This window comes from Dermacentor variabilis, unplaced genomic scaffold (genome assembly GCF_050947875.1).
Source record: "Dermacentor variabilis isolate Ectoservices unplaced genomic scaffold, ASM5094787v1 scaffold_12, whole genome shotgun sequence".
NCBI classification, from domain to species: domain Eukaryota; kingdom Metazoa; phylum Arthropoda; class Arachnida; order Ixodida; family Ixodidae; genus Dermacentor; species Dermacentor variabilis.
Window position 1 is genome coordinate 13,142,271 of NW_027460280.1, and position 15,317 is coordinate 13,157,587.

Sequence of the window (15,317 nt, forward strand, 5' to 3'; positions counted from 1 at the left end):
ATGGGCGCTATTCAAGCCGAGGTGCGCGTTGTACGAGACAAGAGAGAGCGCAAGCCGTCATCGCCCACTTCTGCTGCTGCGGCACACCCGTCCAAGGCAACGACGCATGCTGTGCTTATACGAAGACCGCTGACCATCTGCCGCGCTCACCCCCTGCACTGGGTCGGCCTGCTTCGTCGAAGGCTCCCGCTGCTGACCAGTTGGCTTTGCCTACCTGCTTCAGTGCACCTGTGCTGAGTGCTGGTTGCTGTGACACCACTCGCATTGTTGCTGCTTCTCGCTCTGTGCGCCCTCGGGCTATCTTTGTGACAAAGCTTGCGCCAAGTTGACAAAGTTGGTGAAAAGCCCCTGCCCTGCACTCGAATAAAAAACAAGTGCGATTCTTACGCGTCATTTCATGTGTCTGTTAGTGAAGACTGCTATCACCGTTCAAGCGATCCCTCACGGTGGCCGCGCTCTTGCTTCTACGAGCCCTTCAGAGGATAGCTTTACATATTCCTATGGGTGGGCAGCCCAACCCGGACGAAGGACAAAAGGAAGAGCTCGATAACAGCGCAGACTAACAACCGGTATATTTTTCCAAACAAGTGACTAAATATACAGAGCATGTGATCATGTGATGCAGTGGCGCGTACAAGTGGTGAGAGGCGTCAGCATATCTTGCCATTGAAAAACTCCGTTTCTTCATCATGAACAGAGATAGAAGCCTGGTTGACTTTACAATACTATGAGACTGTAAATTCTCAGGGAGATTAACAAAAGGATCAGTGATGTTTTATTCACTGGAATACTAGAGGCCACATAGCCTAAGCATGAGGGGCGAAACGCAAGCTGATAAGGAATAATACACATCAATGAACATAAAAAATGATAAAGTAAAAGCAACATTCAAAATACTCACATGCGCTAAGAAATACAGAGAAAATGGGGGTACAGAATTGCTACAAAGGAAACCCATACGGGTTCCTCTCAAGAAAAGCCTCGCAGTTGAATAAAAATTTGTCCTGTTCCGGGAGTCGAACACGGGGTCATGGCCTCTCCGGGGAAGCTGCTCCACCATCTGAGCTAACCAGGCTGCTAGCAGATGGAAGAGCTAAGTCGAACTCAATAACTCCAGCATAGGCAAGCGTTTGACGTAACAGTGCTGCGGCAACCCGCAAGGTGGAGAGAAGTAATTATTAAAGCGAAAATGGCACATCCGCCCAATCGTAGCAATAGCTATGCAGGAAAGACCTACGGTTCCTCGCAAGAAAAGCCTCGCAGTTGAATAAGAATTTGTGCTTTTCCAGGAGTCGAATATGGGTTCATCCCCTTTCCGGGGAAGACCAGGGAGATTAACAAATGGATCAGTGATGTTTTATTCACTGAAATACTAGAGGCCGCATGGCCTAAGCATGAGGGGCGAAACACAAGCTCATAAAGAATAATACACATCAATGAACATCAAAAAATGATAAACTAAATAGCAACATTCAAAATGCTCACAAGCGCTAAGAAATACAGAGAAAAGGGGGGTACAGAATTGCTACAAAGGAAACCCATACGGTTCCTCGCGAGAAAAGCCTCGCAGTTGAATAGGAATTCGTGCTTTTCCAGGAGTCGAACACTGGTGCATCCCCTTTCCGGGGAAGCTGTTACGCCATATCTGAGCTAACGAAACGGCTAGCAGATGACAGAGCTAAGTCAAACTCAACAAATCGTGCAAAGGGAAGGGTTTGGCATAACAGTTCTGAGGAAACCCGCAAGGTGGGGAGAATTAATTATTAAAGCGAAAATGACACATGCGGCTAATCGTTATAATTGCTATGCAGGAAAGACATACAGGTTCCTCGAAAGAAAACGCAGTTGAATAAGAATTTGTCCTGTTCCGGCAGTTCAACACAAGATCATCGCCTTCCAGGGGAAGCTGCTCCACCATATCTGAATTAACCAGGCGGTTAGCAGATGGCTGAGCTAAGTCGAATTCAAGAACTCGAGCAAAGACAAGGATTTGCCGTAACAGTTGTGCGGAAACACGCAAGGTGGAGAGAAGTAATTAATGAAGCGAAAATGACACATCCACCCAATCGTTGCAATTGCTATGCAGGAAAGACATACGGGTTCCTCGAAAGAAAAGCCCCGCAATTGAATTAGAATTTGTCCTGTTTTGGGAGTCGAACACGGGATCATCGCATTTTCGGGGAAGCTGCGCCACCATATCTCAGTTAACCAGGCGGCTAGCAGATGGCAGAGCCAAATCTAACTCAACAACTCCAGCAAAGACAAGGATTTGATGTAACAGTTTTGCTGAAACCCGCAAGGTGGAGAGAAGTAATTAATGAAGCGAAAATGACACATCCACCCCATCGTACCAATTGGTAAGCAGGAACAACATACGGGTTCCTCGAAAGAAAAGCCTCGTATTTGAATAAGAATTTGTCTTGTTCCGTGAGTCGAACAAGGGGTCATCGCCTTTCCGGAGAAGCTGCTCCACCATCTGAGCTAACCAGGCTACTAGCAGGTGGCAGAGCTAAGTCGAACTCAACAACTCCAGCAAAGGCAAGGGTTTGACGTACCAGTTCTGCGGAAACCCGCAAGGTGGCGAGAAGTAATAAATAAAGCGAAAATGACACATCCGCCGAATTCTAGCAATTGCTACGCAGGAGCGACATACGGGTTCTTCGAAAGAAAAGCCCCGCAGTGAAAGAAAAATTCGTCCGAGGGTCGAACCCGGGACCACTCCACTCGTGCAGCCAGTGGCGTCGCACCAGCACGGGATGAGAGAAAGTGTTGGTGCACTGCTAATGTGCACCATGGTGTGGCCGCCAGTGTATGGGCGCTCATATGCGGAACGCTGTCTTCGCTGCAGAATGGCTGCCCGTAGTCGGCGTCCACATGGCTACGATCGTTTTTGCAGGAAAGCACACGGCCGCGAGTGGTGCGTCTTGGTTCTGCAAGTTTCCCAGGGCACCGCGGCGATCTTGTGTCTCTGCAGACTCTCATGCCGCACGTTCGTTGCCCCGACAGCACCGCGGTGATGACTGCACTGAAGTGTTTTGAGTGTCCGCACAATTCCTTTCTCAATATTTGCCTGTGTGAAGCACTTACAGAAAAACCATCTGGGTATTAGGCAGCAAATTTCTTTTTTTTTTTTGCGATTACATGCATTTGCCGATTCTTTGATTTATTTATTTGCTCCACCTTCAACCGCCAAGGCACTGGGACTGGTATTACGTAATATCAAAAACAAATAAAATACTGAAACATTACGCATGATACAACGATAGCGGCATATCATCAATAGAAAGGCAGACATCGTAGCTTGAAAAAAGAAACGGAAGAAATCGGAATTCCCCAAACGATCAGACAGGACTATCACAGTAAAGATGAGTAGATCAACAACGACAAAAAAGAGAGTGTTGTATACACACAATGTCGACCAATAGGGTGTTCCACTCGTTAGATGTGTGTGGTACGAAAGAATAATAAATGTTTATGTGTTGCAGAAAGTGCATCTAATCTTGTATTGGTGATCAATACAAGATGAGCGACAAGTCATGACAAGACGGTAATGAAAAACAGACCTCGTGGCATATGCGGCAAGCTGAGGGTGCAACGATAGGTTTGGTAATGACAGACTGTGTTTCACTGTTGCTGTACGTGATTTGCAATGGTAATTAGATAGAATAAAACGAGTCGCGTTATTTGGTACTTAATCAAAGGTAATAATTAGGATTACGTGGTGAGGACGCAAGATTGCGGCGAGGTATTCTAATTTTGAGCTCACAAGAGGTTTGTAGAGTACAAATTTCTGTTAAAGTGACAAGTCGCTCAAGTTACGTCATATTTATCCCAATGTACGGTTAGCGTTGCTACTGATCCTATCAATATGGGTATGAATTGGAAGTAATAGTTACGCCCAAGTATCGCTATAATCTCTAGTTCTATGCCTCCCAAACTAATAAGCCTTTGCACTTCTGTGAAACAATAATTGGTTTGTATTACGGATGCATTTAAATCAATGATGCATTTATCGCACCAACTTTTAATGTTATTCAAGTGTGCCTGCCAGATACGTTTATTGTCACCATTACGTATTTCGCTGTGAAATACGCATTCGTCGCAACAGAAATGCACAGAAAAAGAGACACAGTTTTGCAAATTGATAATATATATGAAAAACAAAACAGCGCCTGAAACAGAACCATGAGGTGCTCCTGCTCGCTCATAAGCGTTAATTGTGACGTTCTGAAAGCGTTTTGTTAGGAAGTGTTCAAGTCCAGTCAGTGTCTTAGGATTTAGATTTAGTGCGGAGAATGTATGCTTCAGTAAAGCCTGACTGACTTTTTCAAGCGTCTTCGCAAAGTTCAAATAAAAAAAGCGACGTCAAACTTGGAATATTTTTCAAGTACAGCATGCAAATGATCAGTGAAAAGAAGTATCTGTGTTTCGAAGGAAAATGGGCACCTAGAAGCATTTTTAGCTGATACAGAAGGTGGATTGCAATATAAAAGGTTAGCTATACGCGAATGAAAGACATGCTCCATAAGTTTGCAAGGAATGTTTGTTAGCTAAATGGGCCAGTAGTTGAGAGCAGAATGTTAGTTGCATGACCACCACCTAAGTATGGAACCAACTTTCCGATTTTTCAGTCCATCGGCAAGATAAGTTGATCAAGCGGCTGCTGAAAAGGTTTGCTCAAGAGAAGGGAAATACGCACAAGTATGCTTCAGAAAAAGGGATGTTGCAGTCGCACATGATGAGGCTATTTTAATAAAACCATTAACTTGATAATTCCAGCAGTTTCAAAGATAACAGGAAACATGGAACAATATTCACGGCACACCACGGCGTCAGCAGGCGCACCGCTTCTTAATTAAAATTTGGCGTAGAAGACCATTGTCAAACAACAATTCAAATTCAGCTGCAGGTTCACCAAAGTCGAGGACATATGGTACAGCCTTTACCCAAGAAAAATATTCTCAAGTACTGGCAATGTACTCCTGAGTGAATACAAACACGAGACCACTTTGCGCGCAACGTACATACATTGTTTGAAGGGTTCAATATTCATTTACTCGAAAATTGCTGCTCCTTGCTTTCCACCACACGCCTTGGAGCATAAGCCACGATGAAGGCTAATAAGGATGTTAGCAATCACTCGCATTTTTGGGCGTAAAAACTGATCACACCGAAATGAGTGAACCGAGTGCTTTTCACAAGCAGCGTGCATGAGCAAGTTTGCTGATACCGCATCAGCAAGTCAGCCCTCTTAACAAGTTAGATACCGAAGACAAGCAAAGGGCCAGTACGCAGTACACAACTGAGTAAGCGGGGCTATTCCCACAATATGTCTTGCCTCAAAGGCATGAGGATTTTGTGAGTAGCCTTGCGAAGCATTAGCTCTTTAAGAAGCCTATTTTTAAGTATGTAGGCATTGTAGAGGCTTCGCGTACGCAAGATAGAACAGGCCAGAGCCTCATTTAACGTGGCTTGGGAGATTCTCCTTCCGAAATATTTACGCACTTTGAAGCTTTTAGCTGAAGAACGCTGAGTCGATTACAAGGAGGGACGCTTCTGGTCATGCACTTGAGAGTGTAATCAGTGTCGACAGCTCTGATAAGAAGTATTATGACCTTGTGTAGGCGCGCAAAACTGACATCCAACCGTCTTGTATGCACGAAGCTACAAAAGAAATCGGGAAGCCACACATACGGTACCCACACGAGCACATTTCATAGTTGGTACGGATACTTCTCGAAGCTTAGTATCTGGTAGGCGCTAACTGCTTTTGAATTTTGTAGCTGAAACACATAAGTAACAGCGACAACCTTCTTTACTTGTTACTAACTCTACCGCTGGTAACTGCTTACTACCAAGGTAATAAATAGTGCAGCTATTAAGAGTAACTGCTACGATCCTTTTCTTAAGAGTACGTAGCTATGGGACAAGGTTGGCAAAAAAAAAAAATTCACCGACGATTACGACACTCCCTAATGAAAGGGCAAAAAGAAAACCGCGCGTGAATGACGCAATCCGAATGAACTCCGGATCTTGGAACACTGCACAGCTGATCTTTTGCTTCTGCAACGTGCTAGCCACCACCAATCGAAGCATCTTAACAGGTGGAAGCTTTCGAGACTGAGATCTCCCAGAACCTGTGATGCATTTTATTGCCACTGGACATTTCAAGGTGAGCAGGCCGCCGCGCTCGGCTTAGGCGTCGTGATTACGGAGCGACAGCATCGCTTGCCGCTCGTGCCCTTTGCAATGATTCCGCGAACACCTGCCCATAGAGAAAGGAATACAAGAGCGGATACTCCCATAGAGCCCAGCGGCCAAATTGACTGCAGCGCACCAAGCCGTGGATGTTAAAACCTGAAGCACACTTCCGGTTTCGGTTTTGTGCGCGCGCGTTTTCAATACTAGCTCGTGCGCGTCACGCCGGCTCCGGTTTTTTTTTTTTGCTTTCGCAGCAAATATCTATTCATATATTTTTTATTTATTAAATATTTATTTGCAAATCATTTTATCAAGTAAAATTGATTGCGAACGATCTTCACAAGGCTGCATTGAATATGTGCCACGTGCAGTTTCATAAAGACGCAAGACACCTTGTGAAATGAGGAAAAATTAACGTTTATTTTATTCTTTGTAAATGCTCGTCGTGGGCTTCTTGTGCATTCATCCAACGTTGTGGCACCAGATAAGCAGCAGTAGTTTCCGCAGGAAGCTCCAGCAGACTACGTGAGCTGAAAAAATTACAAGTGTTATTTAGGTATTAACATGTAAGAATAATGCCTGTAGAGGCGAAGCGTGCGAAAGTGGTGAGTGGGCGGCATTACAAACAAAAGCAGTTCGTATTTACACACACGGCGTAGAAAATACCCGACTCATCCCAAGCACTACTGTACATACCACAAACACATTCTAATTCCAAGCATTCCCCTCTTCCCAAGACTTATTTCCTGCACTTTAATAGCACGAATGCGCAGGCAACGGCGCGTTTCGCGAACTTGGCCACAATCGACGCGATAGTACGCTACGAATACACAGAGGTGGCCACAACACAGGCTCTCAACCAGAGCATGCTGGACGCTCGCAGAATTCCTTCTACTCGCACTCAAGACAAAATGCGTGGGTGCCGTTCAGAAGACAGAATTTTCGAGTTACTAGTTCTTGGCGTTTGAGCTCCTTGGCTTATCTCTTGTGCGTTCTGCAAGCGCAAGCAACGCACTCCCGTGTTATCACTCTTGACGACTGCTCGTCGCGTTTTCGACAAGCGTGGGTACCGAAAGAAGGCTTAAATTGTTGCGGGGACATAAAAATTGCCACAAACTTGTCGCAGTAAGATTCAGTACGCGCCAAACTAACTGTCACCACGGCCGAGCTGCTTTTTGCTGCGTCACAACAGGCGCGGCGAGCGGGCCTCATAACATAAGAGTATCGAAAATAATTTTCAACAATGTTGGGCGTCAGAGAAAGAAAAGCGCCATGAACTTGTCAGTGCATTAAAGCACGAAACCGCGCACCACGGCCGAGCTGATTTTCGCTAACCGAGTCACAGCGCCAGGCGCGCCCACTGCGCTGGAAAGGTAGCCCAAAAAGTAATTAAATTAGTTTCAATAATGTTGGCAGTCAGAGAAAGCGCCAAAACTTGTCGCAGTAAAATTCAGTACATGCGAAACTGCGTCACAGCACCCTGTGCGACTAGCGTGCCCAAAAACTACAGAAATTAGTTAAAGTAATATTGGGGCTGATAGGAAGCGTCGCAAACATCTCCCAGTACGATTGATTAATTCAAATTAACTGCTCCACGACGGCCACGCTGTTTTTCGTTAACTGCGTCACAAGTGTAGCCTAGGTGCCAAGCAGTAAGCCTAATTGCTTGAAGTGCGTCGCAGACTGTCGAACAAAGTTTCTCACCTTGACGTAGTCCAATAGTGCAGTGCTGCCATGTCGAAGTTCGGAAAGAACGCAATAATTCGCCGGGAGGCCACCAAACCAGGCTAAATCCCAAAATAGAAAAACAGGCAGACGGGTGCCCGAACAGTCCAAAGCTCAGATGCGCGGCCGGTCTCTCTCGCTTCGGCGGTGTCTCCGACGAATGAAGCAAACATCTGGCTCGTCATTCGCCGGTTCGCCTGTCGCTAGGCAACGGAAGTAAGCCGCAAAATTTAATTTATACGTAGATATTTTTAATTCTTTCGGGAAAGAATAAAAAATAAAACAATTTCTGTTTATCTCATTTCACATTCTTCTTTTTTTCGATGCTCGCGGCCCCAATTCGTCGATGTTAATACTACAGCGTGACGTGCTTCCTGTTTCAAATTTTCGCCGAGTGTCCGCTCTTGTTCAATCCCTTTCTCTGTGACCTGCCGCAGGAGTGGACGAACCAGCCGCCGCAATGGAACCGAGCATATCCAGCTTTTCTGGCACCTACCACCTAGCGCCCCAAGCGGCCCCGGCACGAAGCTAGCGCTTTTCCAATGGAACGAGAGTGTTTTTCGCGAAAATTTAAAGCTGCAGGTCGATTAATTAAAAAGGCAGGTGAGGGACATGTTCTGGAAGACAATCCACAAAAGCCAAATGCAGTGATCACGCTGTGGCAAGCAAGAATTTTGGTCCCAGAGGTTAACGATTCAGGCAATAGAAGCCTACGGAAACGACGAAAAATTGTACCCGACTTTCGAGACAAAGACGGCAGCTGTAATAATCATACGGCTGCTGTCATAACAGCCGCTACAGCGTATGTAGTGCGTAGACTCAGCTTTCGATTGATGCCTTTCTCGACTCTGTACACATGGCGTAACACTGTTCCCAAAAGCGATTTTTGAAACACAGTAGTGCGACTTCACGGGGTATCGATAAAAACCCGAGCGTATCGTTTCTCACGTTCCCTATTGCTCCGCGTCATGCTGGCAGCGGTTCGATACCGTGCTGCGCGATACTCTTCTTTTGCGCCACGTGGAACTGAGTTCGACAGTGTACCACCAGATGGCCGAAACACAAAACTCAAGATTTGGTTTCAGTTCGTTTTTTCAGGAGTGCTCCTCAAATATTCTATTTTCTATTTTGCTTCCTAAAACGTAGCAATGCGTTGCTTATTTGTTAAGTTATTGCTTTCATTATGACATTTTATTCCTTCGACAACATAACAAGCATGCGCATGTCCTTGTGTTGCGTTAAAGAAAGCTATCGTGCCTCATAGCATGGACATACTCAAGAATTCTGGACATTGCACCTTCACCATCCTGTGGAACTTAACGGCAATGCACATGCGTGACTGACTGGGCAAAATTTTAAACAATTTTAGTTCTATATAGCCGAGCATCAACAAGTTTGAACTGTCTGCGCCAAGAGGGTAGTCTTTTGTAACAACATATGCATCTATGGCGCTTAGTCGGAACATTCATTGGTGGTGCGTTGAAGGAGCGTTTTGGCCGTGCATGGGTGGGTGTGTCACACACCCTCTCAGCAGAGGGCGCATTGACTTGAAGAAGCGCGAAATTTGAGTCGTCAAGTGATTTATTATAGCTGGAGTCTTGAACGGTAATTGCAGAGAGAGAGTGTCATTCAGTCTGCTTGCATGCGCATGTTATTGCGAGGCAACAGGTGTATACGGGTGTGCATGCACGCCTTGGGCGCGCGTGCGTGTTTGTGTCTCAGTATCTGAATATGCGTCAGCACAAGTGCGTGTGCGAGCATACGAGAGTTTGTGTGTACGTGCAGTTCCGTGTGCTAGCGAGCGTACATTTTTGTGCGTGTGTGCATGCGTGGGCGCATGTAAATGTAAATGCGGGCCAACATGTGTCGTATATCTCTGTGTGTGTGTGCGCGTGTGTCAGCGAGCGCGCGAGCTAGCGAGCCTTTCCCCGCTTACACCTATTCTTGGGGATGAATGGCATATAGAGTTTATTCGAACATATATTTAATATGGCGCTGCTAAGCACGAGGTCGCGGGATCGAATCCCGGCCACGGCTCCCGCATTTCGATGGGTGCGAAATGCAAAAACACCCGCGTACTTAGATTTAGGTGCACGTTAAACAACCGCAGGTTGTCCAAATTTCTGGAGTCTCCCACTGCGGCGTGCCTCATAATCAGAAAGTGGTTTTGGCACGTAAAACTGCACAATTTTTTAAACATATATTTGAATCCAAGAGACATGACCGAATGTCATTGCATTTATAGTCTCGTTCTGAAAGCGAAATCAACGCAAAAAAACTGTTTCCTTCCACCTTCGGGATCGGCCCAAGTATGGGAAGTTCCTAATGCCTGCGTCCCCTCATCCGCGGGTCGGCCCGGCATTGTACTATCTTCGGGATTTCGTTCTACACGCGGACACGATAGTAGTGAAAGTAGCTCTTAGCAGCTTCGCTGTCAAGAAAACAAAACAAAAGAAAATAAAACGCCCAACCGTCAATATCGCCGCCCCAGGTAGCGTCACGATGGCACCGTCACCATCGGCACGGCTCAGTGAGCAGCTACGAAGCTGTTAACTTTCGTTATCTTCCTTGCCTCGGCGGCAGCGCGATGTCTTGAGGCCTGCGACGCGCAAAATCTGCACCATCATTGCCTCATGCATCACTCCTGCGACCAAGCAAGCTTTCGGCGGCACACGTTCGCCGCTATATTGACACCAAAACCATCGAGAGATATTCAACAAGAGCGGCCACTCGCATAGAGCTCAGCGGTCGAATTGAGTGTAGCGCCCCAAGCGGATGCCTTTAACAACTCCTGCCGGTTTCGGTTTTGGGCGCACGCGTTTTCAACGCTAGCTGGCACGCGCTACGCCGGCTGCGCTTCTCGGCGTGTTTGTTTCTTTCCTGTTTTGCTTCTGTTGTTCAATCGCGCGCGGTCTGAGTGCGCAATCGCTTATTAAATCTTAAACTAAATATTAACCCCCATGCATTTGATTGGATACGTAACATTTTAACTAACTGACAACAATTTGTATATAACAACAATGTGTATATAAGTGGTCACTCTTCTGCTCTTTCCCCTGCAGATTCTGGCATTCCGCAGGGAACTGTACTCGGCCCCCCTACTTTTCCTTGTATATATTAACGACCTACTGACTAACATTTTATCAGAAATACGCTTATTTGCTGATGGCATGCTCTATCGGCAAATTAATAATAATGACGACGTACTAGCTCTTGAAGCTGATCTTTCTCTCATGGTTAATAAAACTGATTAATGAGCTTGAATGCTAACAAGTCATCCTTTTTTTCTTTCCACCGCAGGCCCTCCTATCCCGTCAGTGAATATGTAATCAATGGTTCCATTATTTCCTCAGCTAGCGCTTACAAATACCTTGGTATCAGTTTTCGCTCCGATATGTCATGGTTCACACATTAACAAGATAACTAACGACGCTAACCGCACCTTGGCTACTTGCGCCGTAACCTCCGACTTGCTCCCGCCCCTGTCAAACATCCCACATATTGGACTTTCATCAGACCTAAAGTTGAATACGCATGTACTATATGGGACCAACTTAAGTCACAGTCTAACCTACCTAACCTTGAACTTCGCCGAAAAGCTGCCGGCCTCTCGCTATTCCACAAGTTCTTCCATACATCTCCCCGGTCCTCCAACATTTTTCCAGTTTACCGCCATTCTAACCGGGCCGACCATAGCAAAGCCGTGTATACTCCTCCAGCCCGAACCACCACTCATCTATCTTCATTCTTTGTTCGTACCTCAAGAGACTGGAATGACCTTCCCACTTGAACTGTTCTTCATGAGAACCCTCTTCATTTTAAACGCATCATCGAAGAACTAACTTACGTTAAATAAAATGTGCGCTCCCACCCCTCATGTAAAATCCCTTCGAGGCCCTTTGAGGTATCGCAATAAATAAATAAATAAATAAATAAAATATTTTCTAGCTGAAGGTTGCATAGGATACACCTCTTACTTTATACGCGTTTAGCCTTTCGGCAAGGATTGTATGCATGCTTAAAATAAACGAGTTTATTCAAATCGAGAAATACTCCATCCATGCAAACTTTCTGCTCAAAGTTTTCAATTATTTTACCTTTAATGCATAGCAAGGGTTTCTATTTTTTTTTTTCTTGTGAAAGGTACATTGGTGCTCTCTTGTAATATCTTCTGAGGTACTGAAATGAGAAATTCTTATGTACATAGGACTTCCCAAACTTGTGGACAGATTATCTACTCAGAAACGGGCCGGTTCATGAGTAATCGACAAATCGCGCTACAGAAGGTCCCCGGACTGATGTATGATGACGACATTGTGCCACTAGCGGACAACGCATGTGATCTTGACACTTGCGAATATTTGTGGCAAGGCAGCGACAAACCTAGACCTTAAGTTTAGCACTCAGAAATCGGGACTCATAATCTTTAATGAAAGGACGAATAATTACATGGTGTCAATTCAACAGCAAGTCATACTCATAGTCAAACGATGTATATACCTATGCGTATATACAGAGTGTCCCACGTAACTTGAGCCAAACATTAAAAATATGCAAATACAACGTAGCTGAACAGACTCAAGGTAATGTTTGACATCGCTTGGAGATACTCAGATTAATTTTTTAGTCGGCTTAATTAAATAACTAGCCCTAATTAATTAATCAACTTCTCAAATATTATAATTCGGTGATAAGTGTCAATGAGAAAATTGTATAGCAACACGAAAACTCCCAATCAAACAAAAAATGCAATGCCTCATAGCCCCGTAAGACAGAGGCTACAAGCCCTCAGTAAAGTCAAGCGAACAGTGCTGAAATTCTTTCTAATCACGCATACAACATACAAAACAGCATGTCGAAAAATGTCATCATCAATGGCTCATACCCCAGTAAGCAAGCAAAAAATGCAATGACTCATAGTCCCGTAAGTTTCATGGCTACTCACTTTGCGTGAATTAGCTGCGATGACACTACCTCTGTTGTCGTTGTCAGTGATTTCAATTTGTATGTGTGGGTACCGAAAAGGGAGCGATTTCCGCGTTCTGTGTTGCAGAGATATCCCTTGCGATGCCACACTGATCCGGCCCAACCGTCCATCCAGCGGCGTACATGCACCGATTTGACATTCTCGAAGAATGTGATTGCAGTTGCGAGTGAAATAATGACGACACTCAAGACAATAAATGAGTTTGTACCTTTTGTTCAAAATTATGTGTCACCTCCGAGTTATGTGCTAAACAGCTTCGCTGGTCAACCACCTTCACGGAGTGGAATGACTTATGATTTTTTTTACTCTCTCTGTGTCTTTCTTTCTTCGTTTCTTTCTTTTTTTCTTTGTTCTCTCTTTCATTCTTTTGTTCCTCCTTTCCTTCCTTCGTTCTTTTTTCTTTTGGTTTCTTCATTCATATTCAGCCACTGCATCTTTGCTTGCTTACGAGGGTATGAGCCATTCCTGATTATGTCGTTCTTTTTTCGGGAAGGAGCCATTGCTGCTGGTATTTTTTGTACCATTCCTCTACTTTTCTTGTATCACTCTTCTACTTTGTATCACTGGACTAGACACCGCTTATTGGGGGGGGGGGGGTTCAGCCATTGCTACGAGCCACTTGAGCCCTTCGCCTTAATAAACCGTGTGCCAATGTAGCCGTGCGGTTTGGGGCTGCTTCCACCTCGGGCACTAGGTAGGAACTCATGTTTCCCCTTGACTGCATACGTATATAAACATTAATTCTAAAAAAAATCCGGTATTTTTTTTCTTTATGTGTTAACAATAGGCAGTTAAAATATATTCCGCAAAGAACTCACCCCAATACTTCAGTACTTTTTGTTCTAACACACACGTGCGCGCTACTCTACTTGATACAATGTACTAAAAGATTATCCATTGCTTTCCGCAGCTGTTTTTATTTTTAATGACGCCAGGAAACCGACCCTGATGCCACCAACGCTTATATAGTAATCGGGAGCGCGCACAATGTTCTCGCACACCTTGTGTGATATACCGTAGCGCTGAAGTGTTTCTTGTATAGCGTAGGAGAGTCCGTCGTAAAAGCAGAAGTGCACTGTTGGGCACATGTGCTTAAGTTGATGAACTTGAACTGCGCCAAGAAAACCCATCGAAGCAATTGCACCTGCTTTTTAAGAAGCCTACTGCACCGTGAATATCCAGGCAGTTATTCTTTAACGGCGCCAAACTTTAATAGAGCAATATAAATCTTACTGGCATTGTTGTTATCATTCGAGTGTTGAAATTGCTAGCCTCTATGTACGGAGTAAGTTGATTAGTTGTTTGCGTAATAAACGAAGGTACGATAATTAAATTGTCTATAATTGATCTTAGGCAGCTAACGGACATGATTAGCTTGGAGCCAGTCCTCGAGATTATCTAGCTGAGCGAATAATTATTAAACACGCTTCTGTATTGCACAAATGTTTTTCAAGTAACCTCTTTGAAAGCATAACTAATGCTGAAAAAGAACGTTTATAAGGGCGACCTGACCGAGCCCAGTCTTTTGTGATAATGTGATCAATGGCATCGCTCCGTGAGTACTGTACATTCCTTGCGGCCAGTCCGCTTTCGATGCACATTCGTTTTTTTTTTTTTTTGAAATCAAGTAGTTTAAAGCTTCAGGGTGCGATCTTGTACGCGTTCCAAAATAGAACGGAGGCGGTCCGTTCCATCGAGCCGCACACGATTGGTCAATATGAACCGCGACGAATGCCATGACGTCAATTGTCACGTGAGCCGTGACGTCTTGCTGCTCATAATCATTCCGTGTCGTCTGCTAACGGACGAACGCCACGGAACGGACGGAGAGTTCGTCCGGAGCGATAGAACGGATTAGAACGGCTACCAGACGGCTTGGATTGGATTAGAACGTAAGTGCTTGTGACAGTTAGCATCTTTCGTATCCGGTTCAATCCGATTCCGCGCTCCCAACAGTTGGAGAACATGGCGTTTTTCTCTGCCGTGCCTTTTCGTGTCGCCTGTGCGGCTGCTGCAGTCGCGCAGAGACGACGACCCGAGGTAGATGATGCATTTGAAGAGTTGACGGAAGAAGAGTTCCGGCAGTATTTTCGTCTGTCCAAACGAACAGTGCGTAGCTTGTGCGACGAGCTTGACCCTGTCATTGGATGCCAGCGAGCCAGTGGCCTTTCCACAGAAAGGAAGGTGTTGTGCGCGCTGCGATTCTTCGGCACCGGAAGCTTCCAGAGGAGCGTTGGTCGCGAGGAACACGTAGGCATGGCACAGTCGGCCGTGAGCAGTACCATTCACGAGGTGACGGAGGCCATCATTTCCGCGTCTGCCCGGCGAAAGTTGGTGGACTTTCCATTGACACCGGCTGCCAAGGATGAGGCAAAGGCGGCGTTTGCGCGACGCGGCGCCATTC